At 40.4% G+C, this 20866-nt stretch overlaps 1 protein-coding gene, 1 non-coding gene and 3 pseudogenes across 2 annotated transcripts in view; all 5 read right to left on the reverse strand.

Moving 5' to 3' along the window:
* OSCP1 (organic solute carrier partner 1) overlaps window positions 1-20866 on the reverse strand; it is a 789745-nt gene that overhangs the window by 756669 nt on the left and 12210 nt on the right. The window lies entirely within an intron of this gene.
* LOC122817134 lies at window positions 16092-16254 on the reverse strand. The gene has a single exon (XR_006367152.1). It is a non-coding gene; the product is annotated as a U1 spliceosomal RNA (small nuclear RNA).
* Window positions 17064-17211, reverse strand: LOC122817082 (annotated as a pseudogene).
* On the reverse strand, window positions 17867-18043 carry LOC122817100 (annotated as a pseudogene).
* On the reverse strand, window positions 19690-19831 carry LOC122816977 (annotated as a pseudogene).

Genomic DNA, 20866 nt, shown 5'->3' on the forward strand with positions numbered 1-20866 from the left:
ACTGGGAAAACTACTTGTGTACCAACTCCTTAACTCAACGCTTTCTGGAATTCATAAACTCCAATGCCCTAGATCAACTTATCCACACCCCCACCAGGGGCAACAATAGCCTAGACCTAGTCATTACCAACATGAGTTGCAACTGCTGAATCCTACACAAATGCACTCTATAAGCACTTACACGAGTGCATGGATCGTGCTATCCCAAACAGAACCAAGATGCTAGCCTCCAAAAAAAAGAAACCAATCTGGTGGTCCCCTGCCATAAACAAACTTTACAACAGAAGGAAGAAACTGTTGCAAAAGAGAGTAAAATCCCATGAGTGTTGGAGCTTCCTGGTCAGCCTCAGTAGGAAGCTGAGATCCCTTACAAGATCCTCCAAAGCTAGCTATGAAAACAAAATTGCCACTAATTCTAAGGACAACCACAAAGCATTCTATAGCTATGTCAAGAATCTTGATGGCAACACCCAGATCTGCTCTGAGTTACAGCACAATGGCACGAAAATTACAGAACCAACTGATATTGCCAACATCCTGACAGATGGGTTCAGTACTAACTTTACCCCCCCCCCTAAAGGGCCCATATCTATACAGAAAGAATGCAGAGTCCCTGTAATCACAACTACGCAGGTAAAGGCTGCACTCTCTAAAGCCAAAAACACAGCATCCATGGAACCGGACAACATCCCAGGCTGCATTTTACACAAACTTCAGAATGAACTGGCTCCCCACTTAAGCACCATGCTCAATAACAGCTTTGCATCAGGCTTTGTGCCCACTGAATGGCGCACAGCAACTATTATCCCACTCCACAAAGGGGGAAGTCACCACTGATCCCGGGAACTATTGACCTATTAGCGTGAAGGGCCTGGTCTGCAAGCCCATGGAACATATCATCATGACACTCATAAACAAAGACATTGGTAACCTCCAAACTCTGGATCCCACCCAGTTTGGGTTTGCGAAAGGCAGATCATGCCTCCTGAACCTGATCGACTTCTTTGAGGTAGTCACCAAAGCCGTAGATGAGGGTAAGGTGGTTCACACAGCCTATCTTGACCTCGCCAAGGCTTTCGGCACCATCCCCCATTCTGGAATTATAACTAAACTAGGTATAAATCCCTACGTCACAAGATGGGTTGCCAACTGGCTCACTGACAGAACCCACACTGTAAAAGTTGCAGACTCCAAATCTGACCTCAAAGCAGTGACAAGTGGAGTACCACAGGGTTACGTCCTGGGACCTCTCCTGTTTGGTATCTACTTCTCTGAAGTACAGGCTAACACAGAAGGTCTCTGGCTAACTAAGTTCGCAGATGACTACAAACTAGGAATCATAGTCAAGTCCCCAAATGATGTGGACATCCTACAGAAGGGCCTCGCTAAGACAGATGTTTGGTGTCAGAGCCATGGCCTCAAGCTCAATGCCAAAAAGTGCAGTGTCATCCCCTTGGTAAAAACTCTGTACCCATCAACTACCACATAGGCAGCAATCTACTTAAAACCGAATATGTGATAAGAGACCTTGGGACCCAGATTGACAGTAGTCTCTCCTTAGATAGTTACATCACCACAATAGTCAGGAAGTCCTTGCATGGCACACTTCATCATAAAAGGGTTCTCATCCGGAGGAGGAAAAAAAAAAAAAAAAAAAAGAGGTCATTGTTCCCCTCTAGTCAACACTCATTAGACCCATTATAGAGTACAACGCCCCTTCTGGAATGTAACTCACAGGACATCTGCAGCAGCTGGAAAGACCACAGAAGAATCTCACAAAAAGGATTACTGGCCTCAAACAATATGCCCTACACTGACAAGTCTCAAAAAACTCCAGCTTTACTCCGTAGAATATCACCTACTCAGAGGTGATCTCTGCCTAACATATAAAGCTATGTCAAACCCAGAGCTGTTGGACATGCTACACCCTAAAGAAATCCCAACCCCTCTGAGCTACACGCTCTAGGGACCTAAACCTTGTCACCACAACAAACATGACATGCTGGAGGGATAGATTCCTGTCCCAGAGACTTCCCATACTCTGGAACAAGCTACGCATCTATGTCAAGCAAAGTTCTTCATTAGCACTCCAAGAAAAATCTTGATGAGTGGATGCGAAGTAGGAAATACACCCCAGGGATCACTTCTGTGTCTCTGCTCGACAGTGGCACAGGAAAATACCTTTCTTGGGTGGCGTAAGCCAGGGAACCTTGTTGGCTAGGCTTATGTAGGCCCTTGGTCCGATAGCCAAGTACCTACCTATGAACACATCCAACTGTCCTGACCCAAAATGGGAAGAATGGACTGCAGTGTTACCATCCAGAACTTTGCTTTTTTTACTGATTTGTTTAGCTTGCTGAGATCCAAGATGGGTCTCCAGTCCCCTGTCGTTTTTGGAACTAAAAAGAACCTTGAGTAAGTCCCGGATTCGATTTGGTCTGTGGAGACTTCTTGGATGGCTCTCTTTTCTAGCAACCTATGTACTTCTATGTTTGTTTGATCCCAAAGACTGGGTGAAATGTCTGGGGATTGACCATTTTCTTCTTGAGGGGGGTACTGGGAAGGAATTTTGTGACCCCTGGATGGATATTATTGAGAGTACCCATGCATCTTTCGTAATAGTTTGCCAGGCTGTTGGGTACAATGATACTCTGCCCCCAAATGCCTCCAGAGGCGGACAGTCTGGCCTCCCTTCAGGAGTGCTGGAAGGGCCTAGCAGAAAACCTATCTCTGTCGTCCTGCTGCGAGGCCGGCATCTTCCGTTATTGTTTCCCCCTCTGTCCCTGGGGAAAATTCTCCATGTGTGTGAGGCGAAGCTCCCTGGGATTTTCAAAACCTACCCTAAAGGTCAGAAGAGTGAGAAAATGTGGATCTAGATGGAGTGGAAAAACAGACTACCACGGCAGAGAGAGTCTTGCCATCCTTTTCACACCTGGTGAGAGTCTCTTTTGCCTGAGGCCTAAACAAGGATGAGCCATCAAAAGAGATATTGGTAAAGGAGGACTTGAAGGGTTCTGCATATTGACAAAGGCGTATCCAGGAGTGTCTCCGCAAAGCAACTCCAGTACCTGCTGCCCTACTTGCTCCATCTGTTGCATAAGAAATGAGCTTCATGGAGGGGTTCACCACCGAAGTCAAGGTCGCAAGCTGGGAAGCTGCCCTGTTCGCAACTCCCTCAGCTGTAGGATCCTGCAGGGTATCTCCCAACTCCTTTAGGAGATTCCTCTGAAGTCGCGTGAAGTGTGACAAATAATTCAGCAACCTGAGAGTAAAGGTCACTGAAGAGAACATACACTTCCCATACCTGTCCATTGTACGGGATTCCTTGTTCGGTGGATGGACAGATGAAGTTTCTGCAAGTTCCTTCTTAGTGGCTGCTGCCACCACCATAGCATTAACAGGAACCCCTTTGGAAAGAAAGGAATTGTCTTCAGGTGCAGTTATAAATTTATTTGGTCACCGTTGAACCAGTTTACACTTTCAGAAATCACTACAAACAAAAGTGGATCAAAAGGCAGAGACACCCAAGAGGTGGAGGGTCAGAAACCAAATGAGTCAAGGTAGACAGACTCATCCTCAGAAGGGGCTAGGAACTGCCAGCCACCCCTCCAAGGATTTCCAGGATGTCTGAAAAGGAGACATCCTTAGAGGGGGACCCTTCCGATTCATCCAAGTCTGTGTCTGAAGTGATGGACTCAGGTGAGTCCAGATGCTTCCTCTTACATTTTTTCTTCCGAGGGACCTCCTCCAAATGTTCGGGGGAGGTTTCGGAAGAAGTGGGGTCACCCAATGGGGCATAGGTTCCCTTTGCTTGGAGGGAGAAGGAGGGTCAAAGGCAGGCACAGGCACCAAAGGAGAAGGAGCCGATGGTGCAGAGGGTGGAGTGGTCTCAGAGGACAGCACGCTCATCACCTCAAAAGGTGCCACGGTCCCAAGCTGAAAGAGCCTCCACCTCCAAAGAGCCCGGAGATCTCCTGTGAACCGACAGCAACGGCTCGGAGTCTGATGTGGGAGCCAAGCTCACCTGCGCCAAAGCTCCGAGAGGGAGAGCAGGTTTGGACAAGGAGCCGATGCCACTTCCCCCCTCGGAGCCACCGAGAGAGCTTCGGCACCCAGATCCTTCGATAGACTGAGACATCAAGGAGATCAGAGTGGGAGTCAGAACCGATAAAGGAGAAGAAACTGGAACTGATAGTTCCACCACCATGACATCCATGCACTCCAGCTCCGAGCTCAAGAGAGTTAGAGGAGGAACCAATAGAGAAGCTGGCTGGGCCGAAGGAGCCAATTCCTTATGGGCTGGGCTCGATAGCAATTTGGCAAGTGCCTGTGACTTGAGGAGCCTATTAACCATTCTCTCCACATCATGATCCGAAAGCCTGGAGGACCGAGAGGAGTGAGAGGAGGACCAGTGGCTGCCTGCCCCAGATTGCAACATAGGAAATTGTGGAGCAGAGTGCACCTGCTCCAAAGAGGGGCACCTGGTTCTTTTATGGGTCTGGGCTGGCTCTGAAGACACTGATGGAGCCGCCGGAGGCATAGCTTTGTCGGAGCCGACACTGGGAACCGAGTCGAAGATATGACAGCAGATTTGGGTTGCTCCGAAATTGGAACCGTTGAGGATGGTTTGGGAGATTTGTCAGATTGTTTTGCTGGCTGAGGAACCATAGACAAAGGATTCTAAGGGTTCTTCAAAAGGCCATGCAGAATCCGTTTATTTTTTCTCTCCTGCAGGACTCTAAAACTGAAAGCATGACAGATAGAGCATGAGTCCTGCAGGTGAACAGCCCCTAAACAGTATACACAACTTGTGCTGCCAAAAAATGTCCCTTACGGATGGGCACACGAGTCACACTTCTTAAAGCCTGAGGGTTTTGACTCTTTAGACATGCGGGATAACTAGGAGACACAAACAGCAAAAATAAGGCTGTAACGGCTAACAATACCAAACAACAAACAAGCAAGGAAAACCTTTTCTAACAAACGGCTACTCCAAGAGATAGTGGGGAAAATAAGAAACAAACCCTCTAAGTTAAACGGGCTCAAGAGGAAAGCAAGGCTTAAGAAAAACGATGGCCAAGAAGAACCCAAAAAACAACAGCAGAGGAAGATCAGAAAGTTATTAATCAAGTGAGAACTAAGCTAGACACCAACAAGTTTAATTAAACTAGTAAAATCCTGCAAGGATGACAGCAAAAATATGAAAAAACTCTATAAATACTTAGCCTGAGCCAGTAGTATCAATCCTGACGGTGCAAGTGGCAAACGAGATCTGGGTAGCTACCGCTAGGCATGTTGGGATAGGGGTTATCCTTGAGCCAGTATAAACTCTCGAGCTATAGTAAGCGGCAGAGTCGGAGCAGAGGATCAGCTCTGAACCCAACCAGCAAGAACGAAGGCCAGACAGGGACAACATAACATCAATACTTAATTCAAGACCCACATCACTAACTGAATGTTTTATATGTCCATACCAGATGGGTAATTCTCCTCTGGTTCACATAAGTTTGGAGTGCCTCACTGTCTGTTCTAAGACCCTTGCTATTCTTATTAGACCTCAACAGCTTTCTACAGGACTTGTGTCTGATAAATATCACACTATATACTAATGCCATATTTTTTACAGCTGCCCACAAAACTGTCACTCGGCTATCCACTACATTGTAACAGCAGTTCTTGTATACCTGGAAATGGTTAGCCCATTATAAACTTACTATCACCCAAACAAAACCCAAAGTCATGATTTTTGTACTACTGCTACTAAAAGACTATCTAACATTACTACCTTATAATTGCTGATCTTGCTGGGAAACTAATCCCTTACACAACATCAAAAATATATTGGTGTCATTTTAGATGGCTGCCTTACTTTCCAAAGTCACATCCACTCCTCCATTCCTTTACAACAAAAGTCTCACAGTAACTCAAAGTGGCTTAGAAATTAACCAGTCACTTATTCCTGTGACTTGTGTCATTTTATTAATTCTTAAGGTAGAATATGCACTTTGTACAGTTGCCTCATTTTCAAGTCAAAATACAACAGCACTAAAAACCATGAAAAATAGGATTCTCAGATGTATTCATCTTGCAGCCTGCAGAATAACAGTGCAGTACAATTTAAGGTTAAATGATTCTCAACTCTCTTACTTCTAAGCCACTGAAGGAAAGATGTTTTCCTCTTCTGGCAAATAAATTATTAGTGAACTACTTATTTTATACTCTGTGAAATAACAATTCAACAAGACACAGCAGACCTATTTTTTTTTCCATTAACCATCTGTAAATGATATTTCATAAAATTAGTATGTAATCTTCTTCCAGCCCAAATTACTGAGCTGCAGGATATCTCACATTTAAAAAAAAATGAAGGTACACTTAATGAATAAATACAAATGCCCATGTTTTAAGCATGCTGGCTACAACCATATGTAGGTGTATTTGTGCTGCATTTTATCCTGTAAATTAATGACATTATTTTCCACTTTGATGGGCCTAAACAGCCTCAGCTTTGGTAAGTACATCTTCTTTACTGCATATATATTACTTAGTATTATATAAATGCTTACCACGACTGAAGAACTGTTTATTGCAAATAACTTAAGCTCTTGCATTCCCAAATGAGAAAATGAACTTCATCAGAATAACAGTAATACCTTACATAAACCTTAAATAAAACATTTGAATAAAAATCAAAAAATCAAAATTCTCATCCCCTTAATTAAAAAAAATGGTTAACTAATACCATTTAATATTCTAAAAACCTTTCTTTTAATCAAACACTTTAAAAGCTTCCGCTTTTTATAAAAACAGTGAACAATGTGAAAAAACGTGTATATACATTTACATTATATTAAAATAATTATGTTAGAAAAAAAACAAAAAAATATACTTTATGTGACAACTTGCCAGCTCTAACAGCTAGTGCACAATTCAATGATACTTTGTCATTTATACTAAGAGTTTGCATTGCACTCAGCTGAAGTTGCCACCAAAGATCCCTGTATTCCAAATAACTTTCTCAATCTCCACCTCTTGTTTAAACTTAATAATATCTTTTTATACAACTGCAGCATGTACTGAAGGGTTTGAGATTACAGTATTTAAAATGGCCCTACGAATTAGTGAATCTATTCTTCACAATGAGCTACTTGAGTTATTTATTCAGTTAATATGATGCCATGACTCATTAGGGACAACACTAGAAAACTGACTCTTTTAGAGGAAGACATTAAAAACTACAACAATAAGTTATTCATAATTTTTTATTTTGTATTCATGAGGAGAATTTTAGGAAGGTGTTTGACCATGTTGAACAACATTTTGAGAACATATGCAAGAGTAAGGACAACAAAATAAAATGAGACCAGCTTGACAACAAACACAAATCTGCATATCCAGCCCTCTTACTAATTAGAACAAACTTTCCGTAGTCTGTTCTAATGAAGTATGCCAAGAAAAAGATGGTGACATCAACGATACTGAGCTACAGGATTTTTGCAGGGTACAAAGGCAGGAGAGAAGATCGCTGAGGTTAAAAGAGAAACACAAGAATCAAACAAAGGTTCCTGGACAGTGGATGTCAGCCTCTTAAGGTCACCAGAAGAAACAGAGGAAACAGTATCAAGGGAAGGGAAGAAGGGGTCAGACCCGTAATTACTATTGTTAACATCAGGTACTATGCCTGAATACAAAATTCAAAAAATTTACTATTACAAACATTTAAATATTACTTCTATTTATGCTGATCTCTTTTTAAAATGTTTTAACTTTGTTCCTTCCTAAGAACTCAAAGTAGTGGACACTTTGTTGGAACTTAAGTTAAATGTGACAAAGCTTAAAGATGAGTGCACTAATATAATGAAGCAATCTTTGTCCAGAAAAAGTACATTTAATCCACCTTTGTTTCCCCCCTTGGCATTTTGAGAGGCTATGTAAAACTAACATACATAACACTTTTAGTAAAAAACAAAAGTGTAGTGGTAAACATGCTTTGAAACATGGAGACAAACTATTTGGAGGAAAATATTTTTCTCTTTCAAAATGTTCAGGCACTTTGTGTTAAAGAGCACAAACAACTGGAGATGCTGTACAAGCCAAAATATTTGTCTCACAAAACATAACTGACTTCGGGTTGATCGAACAATGCTTATTGCTAACTTATTTATGGCAGCATGTTATCCCGTAACCTTTCATGACTTTACTAGCAAGACAAAAGTCACACCTAACCATATGCAGTATTGCTAGATGATTTCTGCCCTTAACTGGCTTACTCTTCTATCTTGTTCTAGCCACATACATCTCCGTCTGGTACAAAGGCGGTTAAGACAAGTACAGAATCGCTTAACTGAGCAGCCATGTAGTGCTCTGCTAGATCCTTTAGGTCAGAAGGAAATCAGCTAATGAAGTCCACAAAATCTAATGCAAGTGGCATTGAACAATGTCATTCCTCACCATGGAGCTTTCTTCCCTAACTTATATGACCTATTAAATTGACATCCTTCATATTGCCCAGAAATGTATTACTCTTCAGACAGGTAGTGACAGCTACTATTGTGTTGCCATGTGACAGCAATCACTGCCCAAACATGTATTACTCTTCAGACAGGTAGTGACAGCTACTATTGTGTTGCCATGTGACAGCAATCATTACTAGCCACTATATAGTACTGTAAGCTTCTGCAGGTTGCCCTACCTGCTTTTTAATTATCACAATTTCCAAAGCCCAGTGCTGGCCTGGTAAGTACACCTGAAAATAACATGAAATAGCCTATTTAACTTATTTTATCTCTTTATAACTAGGAATATCTTCACTAATTTGATATTCTCATTTCAGTCACTCATGCACCTCTACTGTAGAAATATCATGATCCACAATAAATTATCTTCAGTTACACTCTTCACTGCTTAATAGTGGGTTAAGTTATACTCAGTTTACTGATTCAGTAATTCTTGCTCTGATGCTTTTGTTACCCTCATAGATACTTAAAATCTCCACTTACCAGTTACTGCTACATTCTCCAGATTTAGGATATCTGCTAGATGAAATGTATTATCACCAAAACAGTAATGTCTCATCTGGCTGACTTGCATGTTAAAATACTAAAGGTCACTGCCATCAATTTAGATATGTTGTTTCACTCTTCTACCTGCATGATTGATGTCCTGTTAATCAGTACCTTGCCAGTCTCGTTTTACATAGCTCTGTACAAAGGCTGACTGATGTATCTGATGCTAGTGTTTGTTTAGCTGTGACTTTTGTCCCTGGCTCTTCACTGAAAAAAAAGAGCATAGCCTTGTCTCTCAAATGGCTTTTCAGATGCAGGCACTGGATTAAACAAGAATTAAGGGGGCCTTGTACATAATGCCTCATGCTTTTCTCAATCAGGAAAGGAAAATTAAAAGTAGTACAGTTGTGCAAGGATGAACTTATTATAACAGTAGATGTTCGAATGATAACTGCTACAATAGCCTTAGCTATATGGGTTAAATCCTGTTAAGGATATAACTGCTGACCGGCATCCAAAGCAGCAGGGCACCTTCCACGTGCCCAAACTGTCAAGCAACTCAAACTGAGCTGACTTAAAGACAAGTTTGGATGTGAAGCCCTTCAGAGCTTTCCTGTCAGCAGAGAGAGGGAGGCTGAGCCCTGACAGGGCAAGGCTGGGAATAACAAAAAAATAAATGTCCACATCTTGGCATAAAAAACACACCAACAAACATGGGAAATGGAGAGCGGGTGCAACTACTGCAGCAGTGATCATTCAAACATCAACTTTTATGATAAATTCAACTTACACAATTGTACTTTGCTGTAGTAGCCTTAGCTATATGGATAAATTACGAAAGCTAACTATAATTGGGAGGTGGAAGAAGGGTTCAGGAACCCCTAGATAATGGCCTTAGTAAAGCATTATCTAGACTAAGAGAAGGAATCCAGTTTACAGTGCTTTGTAAAAGTATGTACAGGAGACCAAGCAGCAGTTTCTAGAATACTTTAAAAATCAAACCCTTTTCAAAAAGCCATCGAAGAAGTCAAGGTCCTTGTAGAGATTGAGCCTTGACCCTGCATGAAACAGATTTGTCAAGGTGAGTATAACAAGAGGCAATAGCTTTAGACAACCAGTTGGAAACAGTCTATTTTTGACATCTGTTGTCCCTTCTTCTTACCTTCACAAGAAATGAACAACTGATGCAATGATGTGAAAGATTTAGTTCTGACAAGATAATACCAAGTGATGGAATATCCTTTCTTCCTCATTTTTAGGTTCAGGAAAGAAAAGAGAGAGATGGATAGTTTGACTTAAAGTAAACTCGGATATGACTTTAGGCATAAAATAAGGATTACTTCTCAAAGAATCCCTGCCATTGTGGAACATGAGGTAGGTCTGACTCACCATAAGAGCTTTCAACTCAGATACTTTTCTTGCCGAGGTCAGAGCAATCAATAAAACTGCTTTCCATGTTAAGAACCTCGAGGTCAGACAAATTAGCTGGTTCATACGGAGTAAGTGTTAATTTCTCTAACTCAAAATTAAGATCTCAAGGACAGGCCACCAGTTTACTTGGGAAGCTTCTTATGCAAAACCTTTTCAAAAACATTTTGACATGTGTCGGTCTTGAAAGAGGAGGATCCAAAGACAGACATGCTGAAAGAGATGATAAATTGATAGAAGAGTAAGAAAGGCAATAGGATAGTAACTCACAAAAACATTGTGAAACCAGAGAAGAACTAGCTCTGAATGGGTGCTGGTTATGTTGTTGGCACCAAATTAAAAAAAAAAACGTTTCCATTTGCTAATATATGAATTTCTAATGGAAGGTTTTCTTGCCTCCATTAGTACCTGCTGCATGTCCTCAGAAAACAGGTGCCTAAAAGGAATTAAGACCCTATCATCCAGGCAGTCAGTCAAAGATAACGGATGTCAAGTTATATCAAAAAACCCTTTTCTTGTGTGAGTAGATCCATTATGTAAGGAAGCCTGTAGTAACTGTCACTGGCCATTTCCAAAAAAAGGGAGAATAACGGTTGCCTGGTTCAGAAGGGAGTCACAACAATGACCTTGGAGGATTCCTTCTGATTCTTCAGAAGTACCCTGGATATTAGTGGATAGGGTGAAAAGGCATAAAGGAACACTCCTGTCCAAATAAAAGAAAAGGCATCTGTCTTCAAGGCTTTCTTGCATGGACTCCTGGAACAGAATTTAACCAAGTTAATTGTTCAGAGAGGAGGCAAACGGGTCTACTTGAGGAACTCCCCACAAATGAATCAAAATCTTGGATGACTACCAGATCCAGTTTCCATTCATGAGAATCTACCCTGGTATTGCTCAGCTTGTCTGTCACACAGTTTTGCTCTGATGGAATGTAGGATGCCTGTAGAGTAAAACTGTGCTGTGAAACTATATCCCAACATAACATGGCTAGTCTGCAAAGAGGGTATGACCTTGGTTGCCACTTGCTTGTTGTACCACATCACTGTGGTATTGTCTGTAACCAGTTTAGGAGGTCCCAGGGCCCAAAGATGGATTCTAGTGAGGTGGGTGTGCATGCACACACGTGTGACAGTCATTTTGCACCATACTAGGAGAAAATTAGATGACTGGGCATAGGTAAAGTTTGGCCATGCTGAAGAAAAATGTAAAAAGGAAATGGCTTTCACATGAAAACATAATAGCTTCATCATGGGAAACATGCTAAGCTTGGGAAAAGAAAGAAAGAAAGAGAGAGAAAGGATTCTTGATACTGTCTGCCAGGAACAGAAGCAAAGAAAGGAAGTATGGAAAGAAAGAAAAGGGAGACAGGAATGCACAGCTTGTTTCAAAAGAGAAAGACCTTTTTCTCAAAATGCATTTCTTTCCTGTAAGTGTTGTGACTGACTGTTGCAAAGATGGGAACTTGTGGAATTGTATGCATAATATTGGCTAGACATTCTGGCTTGTGAACTCGTCAAGCGATAGAGAAAATGAAAAAAAAAAAAGATCCATATTTTTTTTATTGGTGCAAGTTCAGGGGACTTTATGAACACAGTTTTCCACTACCAAAAACTACACATTTCATGTTCCTGTATTTCAGGAAATCATAGAGGTCACCCAACTGAAATAAACAATGGAGCACCCTCATCATAGAGAGAATAACTTCTTAAACATGGCATTCCCCCTTCAAGATAAGTATATTTTAACTTGCTGAGAACCAGCATCACCAGTGTTTTAAATCTCATTTCCAGGGGGGAGAGTTAAACATGGCATTCCCCCTTCAAGATAAGTATATTTTAACTTGCTGAGAACCAGCACCACCAGTGTTTTAAATCTCATTTCCAGGGGGGAGAGTTGTTTTAGCAATGATGTACGTGGATAGCAGCACACCTGAGTTTCAACGCAAAAATCAGCTGTGTATCCTTACTGGGGCAAGAAGACACTGTCTGTGGAAAGTTTGGCATCTGCAGTAATATTCCATAATGCTTTGCCCATGTAAATTTTGCATTAGGTTTTGATTTGTATCCTTTCTGTTAGAAGAGAGAGACTAGTGTTTTCAAAATTTGGAGTGCTTTTCAGTAACCTAAAGCAAGTATAAGTATGCTACTGAGAAGCTTTAATATTTCCCTGCATCTTTAAAAAAAAATGTACAAAAAACAAACTTTCCTGTTCAGGGAATGCTTGAGTAGCTAGGATGTTCTACTCAGCAGATCTTCTCAGACATAAAGACAACATCTGAACACAAAGGAGCCCCACTAAGTTGTTGAACGAGTACCCTCAGCTGCTGTTTGGACATTCTCATACCCAAATAAAATACATGACTGACGGAGCAGAGCTTGCACAAGTTGGTAGACCGAGATTATATCGGAGGCTGGTAACACCTGATGCTTGTTAGTGGGGGATGATCTGCCAGCACTAGTCTAGTGAGGTGGGTGTATACGCACATGTACGATGAAGTTATTTTGCACCCAGCTAGGGAAGGGATAGATCATTTGGCATAGGTAAGGCTCGGCCATTGTGAATAAAAATGTAAAAAGGAAATGGCTTTCATAAGAAAACTTAACAGTTGCACTTGTGGAAACATGCTATGTTCAAGAAAGAAAGAAAGAAAAAAGAAAGAACTGTTGATCCTGTCTCGAAGAAAAAGAAAGCAAGTAAATAAAAAAAAGAAGGAAGGAGAAAGGAATGCATGGTCTATGTCAAGAGAGAAAGACAAAAAGAAAGCGTTTGGAGAAATGGCAAGTGTTGTAAATAGCAGTAAAATGATTAACTGTTCCTGAATTAAGGAATTTGTGGAACTGTATGTATACTGGATAAAAATACTGGCTGTTTTTTTTTTTTGTTAGTTTAGGAGACTTTGCTAACACAGTTCCCTGCTAACGCAGTTCCCCACAACCATAACTGACATGTTTTTATCAACCACATTGAAATTTGCAATGAAACACCTGCATCCTGTGGACACCCTTCATAAACATTGTATTTCTTCTGCCAAAAAAAACATAGTTTGGGATGCTGAGAACCAGCAGCTCCAGTGTTGTAAATCTCATTACCTGGGTGGAGAGTGGTTAGCAGCAAACCTGTGTTTGAAGGCAAATAATGGCAATGTATCCTTATTGCAGTAACAAGAAAAAGTCTGATGAAAGTTCATTATTTGCAGTAATATCTCATAATGCTTTGCCTATATAAATGCTGCATTACATTAGATCTTGATTTGTCTTCTGTTAGACAACGGAGACTAGAGTTTTCAAAATGTAAACTGCTTTTGAGTAACCTGATGCAATTATAAGTAAGTTGGGGAAATCACAGGAGTCAACCCAACAGATGTGCGCAAGAGAAGAGCCACACCCTGAGGACCCACTTTTTTAATCATAATATTCCCCATGCCAAATATGTATGCCTTAGTTTGCAGAGAACCAGAAGCTCCAGTGTTGTAAATCTCAGTATCTGGGTTAAGAGCTGTTTTTGAATGGTGGATGTGTAGCAAACCTGGGTTGGAATGCAAACATACATTTTGTATCCTAGTTGGGGCAACAAGAGAAAGTCTGTGGAAAGTTTGGCATCAGTAATATTACATAATGCTTTGTCCATGTAAATTTTGTATAAGGTTTTGACATCTCTCCTTTCATTTAGAAGAGAGAGACTACTGTTTTCAAAATGTGGAGTGCTTTGGAGTAACCGGATGTAAATATAAGTAAGCTATTACGAAGCTACAATCTTTTCCTACATCTATAAAACTGGACGAAAAACATGTGTTCCTGTTCATAGAATGCTTGAGCAGCTATGATGCTCTGCAACTCATCCCAGACAAATACAGCATTTGAACATAAAGAAACTCCACTAAGTTGTTGAAAGAGTACCCTCAATTGCTGTAATGACATTCTGATACCCCAAATGAAATAAGTGATTGATCGAACTTGCGTGTGTTGGTAGACCCAGGTGATATTTCAGACTGGTAACAGCTGATGCTTATTGGGGATGGTCTTCCAGCAGTAATCTAGTGAGGTGGGTATGCATGCGGATTTACTATACAATCTTGAAATACTGAAATGTTGAATTTCAGTATTTCGAGACTGAACAAATCACATACACGAAAACCCACAATCACGAATACTACAATCCCGACCATTCACACACACACAAACCAGGACATAATCACACACACACACATACACTCACACTCACACACACACCTACCTAACTAACTAAACAAACATAACAACACAAACAACCTACCACCCACACCCCCACGTGGGGGGTTGTGCCCTCCATACCCCCCTACTTATATATTCTAACTCTGAGGTCGCACTAAACACACAACAAACACCACCGCACACACTTACACACACTAAAATCCCTACCCATTATCCTCAAACACACAATACTTACCTGAAACCCCAGATAAATCCACAAACCGCACCACACGTCACAAACACCACACCACGATAGCGGTGGAGTCGGCATAGTGTAGTTTTGGTTACCTGCACTTTCCACTATTCGGTCTCGACGTACTGAATTTTCGACATTTCAGTACGTCGAGATTGTCTAGTGTATTCGTACACGCACATGTATGATACAGTCATTTTGCACCTTAAATCGGGGAGGGATAGATAATTTGGCATAGATAAGGTTCAGCTGTCATGAAGAAAAATGTAAAAGGACAACGGCATTCACATAAAAACTTAATAGCTCCACTGGTGGAAATATGCCAAGTTTGGGGGAAAAAAAAAAGGATTTTTAATCCTGTGTGAAACAAAGCAAAAGAAAGGAAGGAAGTAATGAAAGAAAAAGAAGGAAGGAGAAAGGAATGCATAGTCTGTTTCGAGAAAGAGAAAAGTGCATTTGTGAAAATGGGAAGCATTATAACTAAGGGTAAATGATTGGCTGTTTCTGAGTTGAGAGCTTATGGAATTGTATGCATAACATTCGCCAGAAAAACTTTTTGTGAGCTAGTCAAACCAGAAGGGAGAAAAAAAAAATCTGTTTTTTCACTAGTTTAAGTTCAAAAAATTGGGAGGTGGCCAAGACCTGTGAGTAAAGCCCTCGGCCAACAAAGGGTCTGAGGGATTAAAGCAACCTAGGGGTAACTCACCGTACCAAATCCTAGTGTCCAGATTGTGAAACTACAAGAAAGAGCCAAAGCATGGGCTCAAAAAGCCTTGAACTGAAGTACATCTGCTGAGTTTTATTGGACGAAGAGTGTCTTCCTGATGCCATCTGAACACCTGGCTTCGGAGTGCCTGATGTATGACCAACCGCATGCTGCTTATTTATTTCACTCATACCTGAACTGAGAATTAAGGTTTCAGTTGTTTGTTTTGCTTACACCTGACCTGAGATTTAAGGAGTGCATTCCACCTGAGTGCATGCATGCACGCATATGCTGATTTTGCTCGTAGCATTTTTCTGGTGCCTTTGCTGTATTTTTTAGCAAATCAATTATTTTGAAAAGTGATTTGCACAAGATATTTACACTCTACACAGGGATGCTTGTTTTGAGTTGGACAATTGAGCCAAAATAGGGTTTGGTTTTTTGAAGCCATGCTTTGGCTCTCTCCTAGTTTCACGATCTGGACACTAGGATTTTGTATGGAGAGTTACCCCTAGGTTGCCAGTTAAGTTCAGGAAACGGTGTGAATTCAGCCCCCCACCAAAAGTTATACATTCCAGGTTACCACAATTTCTGAAATCAAAGAAACAAAACAAATCAAAATTTGCAATAGAACACCCCCACCCTTGGAAAATCACATTCCTGAATGTGGTATTCCTACTGCCTGGTAACTATGACAAAAGTAGATGAGAACCAAGAGCTCCAATGTTGTAAACCTCACTGCCTGGGTGGCGAGTTGTTTTTTGCACTGGCGTATGTGAATACCTCTTAACCACTTACAACAAGAAATCTGGACAAAGCCATAAATAATGGTGGGACAATGGCCCAAAAATAGGGAAACTTTTTAAATATTGCTCTTACAAACTTAGAAAATTGACAGAATAAAGGGTTTTGCAATAGCATGAATATTCTGAAGGGTATGAAGTCTGAAATCAAATGTCTGTCATTTTCCAACATCAACCTTTAATAATTTGCTTCTTAGTTGGGGATGGCCTGTCAGCACTAGTCTTGAGAGGTGGGTGTGCACATACATCTATGATACAGTCATTTACCACCTTACTAGGGTAGGGCTAGATCATTTAGCATAGGTAAGGTTCGGCTGCAGTGAAAAAAAAAAATTAAAAAGGAAATGGCTCGGCTGCAGTGAAAAAAAAATGTAAAAAGGAAATGGCTTTCACATAAACTTAATAGCTGCACTGGTGGACACATGCTAAGTTCATGAAAGAAAGAAAGGAAGGAAGGAATGTTGATCTGGTGTGAGAAAGAAAGAAAGCAAGAGAAACAAAGAAAGAAAAGAAGGTAGGAGAAAGGAATGCACTGCTTATCTTACGAGAGAGAAAAAGACAGAAAAGAAGTACATTTGGAGAAAGGGTAAGTGTTGTAAAGAAGGGTAAATGATTGGCTGTTGGTGAGTTAGGATTTTGTGGAGTTGTATGTATAATATTTGTTAGAAGTATTGACTTGTGAGCTAGCCAAGCCAGAATAAAAAAATAACACATCTGGTTTTTTTACCTTTCTACCATAAATTATGTAGAATCAAAGGGATCAACCCAACTGAAGTGTGCAATGGAAGACCCTCACCCTAGAGAAATCACCTTGTTGAATACGGTAGTCCCCCTGTCAGACAAATATATCATAGGTTACCAAGAACCAGCAGCTCCAGTGATGTAAAGAAGCCCTTCTAAAATTCCTTAAGGAGTACTCCTAGAATTCATAATGACATTCAGATATCCCAGTAAATATGAGACTGACATAGCTGAGCTTGCACACATGGTAGGCTGTGGTCATATTTGAGTCTAATAATACCCGATACTTCTTAGTGGGGAGTGGTCTGTCAGCACTATTCTAGTGAGGTGGGTGATTGGGTGTTCACTTACATGTATGATATCGTCAATTTGCACCTTACTTGGAGAGGGATAGGTCATTGGACAGATGTAAGGTTCAGCCATGGTGAAGAAAAAATGTAAAAAGAAAAAGGCTTTCACATGAAAAGCTAATAGCTACATCGGCAGGAAACAAAGAAGAATGGACTGCTGAACCTGCCTGCGACAAAATAAGGAAGTAAGGGAAAAAGAAAAAAAGTAATAAAAGAAGGAAGAAAAGAACGAAAGTAGAAAGGAATGCACAGCCTTTTTCGAGAGAGAAAAACAGAAAAGAAGTGCATTTGGAGAAAAAGCTATGTGTTATAAGTAAGTGTAAATTACTGACTATTGCTGAGTTAGGAGCTTGTGGAATTTATGTCTAATATTAGTTAGAAATACTGGTTTGCGAGCAAGGCAAGCTAGAAGAAAAGAAGCAAATCTGTTTTTATGCTAGATTACATTTATAACCATAAAATTATACATTTGAGTTTCACAGTTTTGGAAATCACAGAAATCACCCCAAGGGAATTGCTCAAAGGAAGACCTTTTCCCCTGAAGAACCCACTTTGTTGATCACAATATTCCCCCTGACAAGTAAGTATGCCTTAGGTTGCAGAGAACCAGCAGCTCCAGTTTGTAAATCTCACTACTTAGGTGGATAGATGCTTTTGCAACTGTGAATGTGGTTAGTAGCAAAGTTGGGTTGAATTCAAATATCAGCTCTGTATCCTTACTGGGGCAACAAGAAAAAAGTCTGGAGAAAGTTTGGCATCTGCAGTAATATCCCACAATGCTTTGTCCACATAAATCTTGTATTAGGTTTTGACCTCTCTCCAGGCTGTTAGAAGACAGAGACTAGTGGTTTGAAAATGTGGAGTACTTTTGAGTAATCTGATGTAATTATAAGTAGGCTAATAAGAAACAAGTAATGGAGAAACCTTTCAGGTCCAAAACCTGAGAACTCCGTTTGTAATAGAAATATTTCAACCAACTGCCAGTAGCTTAAAAAATACGAGCACAATAAACAAGTCCAGTTGAACTGAATAATAGTACTCCCAATGGTTAAGGTAATCCAAATTCGGCCAAGCCGACTGCTTTAATAAAAAAGAACACAAAACGTACAACGAAATGTTCACAAGCGCTTTCGCCCGGTCTTATCGGGCTTTTTCCAAGTGTAATAGGTTGAAACCCAGAACCATGCTTTATAGCGCAAGTGCGTTACATTGATTAATTAATTGATTGAAAAATTAGCAACAATGTAATGATACCTCAACAAACTAACCATACAAAATACATTTAAAATTAGTTGCATTTATGTATAAATACTGTTACGTATGAAAACCTTTTTAAAAACTAAGAAAATTTCTCATACTTTTAAAAACATTACTCCATTACTTGTTTGTGGTTTTAAAACTTTCAGTTATCCGATAGGCTAATAAGAAACTACAATCTCTTGGCATTTTAAGAAATAAAATGGATGAAAAAGATGCTTTCCTGTTCATGGAATGCTTGAGCCGCGAGGATGCTCTGCTCACCAGCTCTTCCTAGACATACAGACAGCACTTGAACACAAAGGAGTCCCTCTAACTTATAGAAAGAGTATCCTTGGTTGCCATAATGGCATTCCAATTCTCCAAATGAAAGACGTGATTGACGGAGCCAAGCTTGCACATGTTGGGAGGCCTAGGTCATATTTGAGTCTGGTAACACCTGATGCTTCTTAGTGGGAGTGGTCTGGCAGCACTATTCTAGTGAGGGGAGTACACAAACACACACATGTGATACAGTCAATTTTAACCTTACTACAGGAGCAATAGATAATTTGGAATACGTAACGTTCAGCCATGGTGAAGAAAAATGTTAGAAGGAAATGATTTTCACACAAAAACTTGGTAGCTGCACTGGTGAAAACATGTTGAGTTTGGGAATGAAAGAAGAAAGGAACGTTCATCCTGTCTGCGAGAAAGAAAGAAAGTAAAGAAATAATTAGAAAGGCATGCAAGGACTGTTTTGAGAGAGAGAGAGAGAGAGAGAGAGAGAGAGAGAGAGAGAGAGAGAGAGAGACAAGAGAAAAAAAAGAAGTGCACTTGGAGAAAAAAGTAAACATTGTAAGTAAAGGTTAATGATTGGTGTTGCTGAGTAAGGAGCATGTGAAATTGTATGTATAATATTGGTTAGAAATACTGGCCTGTGAGATAAGCAACTTAAAAAAGCAGATCTGTTTTTTTTTATTTTTGTTAGTTTAAGTTCAGGGGACTACCATAAGTTATGCAGTTGAGTTTCCATATGTGGGAAAACAGGAGTCAAGCAAACTGAAGTAAACAACGGAAGACTCTCTCCCTGAGAAAACCACTTTCCTGATAATGGTACTCCCCCTGCCAGTTAAGTACACTTTAGGTTGCTGAGAACCAGCACCTCCAGTGTTGTAAATCTCATTATCTGGGCGGAGAATTTTTTTTGCAACAGTGTACATGTGGTTAGTAGCAAACCTAGGTTTCAACATATTTGAGGCTTGTAACACCTGATGCTTCTTAGTCGGCAGTGGTCTGCCAGCATTACTGTAATAAGGTAGGTGTGTATGCGCACATATGAAACAGTCATTCTGAACCTTACCAGGAGAGGGTTGGATCATTTGGTATAGATAAGGTTTGGCCTCAGTGAAGAAAAATGTTAAAAGGAAATGCCTTTCACACAAAAACGCAATGGCTACATCGGTGGAAAATGCTAAGTATGGAAAAGAAAGAAGAAAGGAGTGCTGATCCTATCTGCCAAGAAAGAAAGCAACAGAAACATAGAAAATAAGTAAGGAAAGAAGAAAAGGAAGGAGAAAGGAATGCATGGCTTGTTTTGAGAGAGAGAGAAAGAAAGAAAGAAAAGAAAATAATGCATTTAGAGAAAATAGAAAGTGTTCTAAATAAGGGTAAATTATTGTCTGTTACTCAATTAGGAGCTTGTAGAAGAAAAGAAACATCTTTTTTTTTTTTTTTTTTTTGTTATTTGAAGTTTAGGGAACTGAACACACCAAGTGACCCATAGTTTGTAAAAATCACAGACTTCTTGATTTGGCTTTTCCCAGTTAGGGGTCACCACAGCAGATAACCTGTCCACTCATGATTGGCAGTGGAGTTTTATGGTGTTGAATTGCCAGCCCGGTGCCCAATCAACCAAAAGGGTACAACAGAAGAACATCACCCTACAGAAACAACCTTCTTGATCATGGAATACTCCTTACTAAATATACCACTGGTTGCTGAGAACCAGCATCTCGAGTGTAATAAATCTCATTACATTCATGGAGAGTTGTTTTTGCAATGGTCTATTTGGTTAATAGCTAACCTGTGTTTGAAGGCAACTATCGGTTCTGTATCCTTACTGGGGCAACAAGAAAAAGTCTGAGAAAAGTTTGGCATCTGCAGTAATATCCC

Source organism: Protopterus annectens, chromosome 1.part1 (assembly GCF_019279795.1).
Source record: "Protopterus annectens isolate FY-2018-M chromosome 1.part1, PAN1.0, whole genome shotgun sequence".
In the NCBI taxonomy this organism is placed as follows: Eukaryota; Metazoa; Chordata; order Ceratodontiformes; family Protopteridae; genus Protopterus; species Protopterus annectens.